Source organism: Carassius carassius, unplaced genomic scaffold, assembly GCF_963082965.1.
Source record: "Carassius carassius unplaced genomic scaffold, fCarCar2.1 SCAFFOLD_255, whole genome shotgun sequence".
In the NCBI taxonomy this organism is placed as follows: Eukaryota; Metazoa; Chordata; class Actinopteri; order Cypriniformes; family Cyprinidae; genus Carassius; species Carassius carassius.
The window spans coordinates 1-2,000 of record NW_026775121.1 but is presented as its reverse complement, the minus strand read 5'-3'; the positions used below and the strand labels follow the sequence as shown (position 1 = coordinate 2,000).

The following is a 2,000-nucleotide window of genomic DNA, read 5'->3' as shown; positions in this document are numbered from 1 at the left end:
TGCATTTGATCAAATAAATGCAGATTTTGTAAGCATAAAGATAAAAAAAATCTTATTGACAAAAATCTTGAATGGTATATATTAATTGTTTTTATTTCAAATTAAAATAATACATAAATAAATGACAATATAAAACTACGTTTTTTTGTATAAAACTTACGGGTTCCAGTGCTCTTTGGAGATCCTGTAGAGGCTGGCAAACATGATAGGCAGGATTACACTAGAGTTCTCCTCAATCAGACTCATGATATACTCATTGTTCCAGTAGTACAAGGCTCGTTCTGCCACCTGAAACAATATCAAACTCCATTTTAAATATTGTAATATCAGTTGTGATCTACATACGGATTTTAGACTGCAGAACCTGATTTAACCTAAAACCTTTAGTGGAAAACTATTAGTGGAAGCAGAGTTGATTTAGTTTGAGCAATGGATCTTATTCTTGATTTATATTTAATAGATTTTATGCCCAAAATGTTGTGATATTAATGATGACACATGCTTACTGATCTTTACAATGGACTAGTAATGTGAACAAATATGGAGAACGGTTCCTTTCACTCGTAAACAGAAAATAGAGAACCTGTGATGGTACAGCGATGGGAACTTGCTTTCGAAAATCTTCATGTTGAAGTTTCTTGGCTATTACAAGACATTACAGGGTTTGTGAGGAAGATTTAGGGTGGGGTGTGTTTACCTGAAAATGGGGGCTGGACACACATCTAGCAATCTGTTTGAAGAGCAGCTCTTGGATCTTAACAAACTGAGTTGGCTCGATCACATCTAGAATCTCCTCCAACTCTCCAAGAAACATAACCTACAAAAAAAAAAAACAATGCGGTCGAGGGTACAAAAACATTTAGGAAAAGTGTAAAGCATTTCTCTTGAAAAAAAGATAATTTAGTGGAAGAAATCATATTTCTCACTTGCTAAAATATATTATGTTTTGGTAGAAGTTGCAAGAATTAAACAGTTTAATTCTGAGATTGAGATTAAATTAAAAAATTAAAATTATGATAATAAGGCATCACCTCTTTTTGACTGCATGTTTTTGGCCAAAACTTCAACAAGCCTCTGATAACCTACAAAAAAAAAAATATCCAACTTGTGAAAATGCTTTAGAAACAAGCTGAAACTTGATTAAGAATGAGGAAGATAATAGTGACAAGGAACACTTACAGGTTCCGTTAACGTGGGATCTTTCTCTAGGAACTGTACAATACAATAGGCCAGCTAGAAGAAGAGATTACTTCAGATTAAAATACATGCATTTCAAATGTTTAGATTCATAAACAAGCATGTAAACAGGGAATCGGTTTCTTCTGCCCCTGAAATGTAAGAGAGCAAGCACAGACATGTGTACAAGTAACAAACAGCGGCGTGTCTGTACCTGGGCATGGAAGAGAGACAAGCTCCTCACTGAGTGCAGAGGCAGCAGCACTTTCACCAGGAACTGTTTGTGCTCAGCTTTGAGAGGAAGCGCAAAACCATTGATGATGCTGTAAAACCAGAGATGTGTGAGACTTCTGATATGACACTGATAACCATGAAAGTAATTGATAATATACAAACTTCTAAATGTCTCAGGGCTGAGGAGACAGGGTGGAGTAAAATAAAACAGGAATATGCCTTCTGTGGGTCACCTTTTATGTCTTTCCAAACTCTTTATTTCCTGATTTAAATTTCTCCACATCACTGCCAACCAAAGAATAGGTCCTAAAATATGACTTACCTTCCCAAAATCTCCAGCAGTTCAGCTATGCCACTGAAGTGCTCGGTCTCATATACAAAACTGTCAGAGCAGGAGAGGAGAAAAAAAAAAAAAACATACATCAGAATAACAATATTTCATTAGTATATTCGCAACAAAAACACTTGACAGTTATTTACCAAAGAAAAATGTTGTTGATTTGTTTGCGGATGAAGGCCCTGAGGCCGAGGAACTTTCCATAGATTCTGTGCAGAACTGTCTTCAAGCAGTCCCTCTCTCGTGGATCCTC

At 36.0% G+C, this 2,000-nt stretch overlaps 1 pseudogene; it reads right to left on the bottom strand.

Moving 5' to 3' along the window:
* Positions 1 to 156: 156 nt before the first annotated feature.
* LOC132136761 (serine/threonine-protein phosphatase 2A 56 kDa regulatory subunit epsilon isoform-like) lies at positions 157 to 1,997 on the bottom strand (annotated as a pseudogene).
* Positions 1,998 to 2,000: the final 3 nt, after the last annotated feature.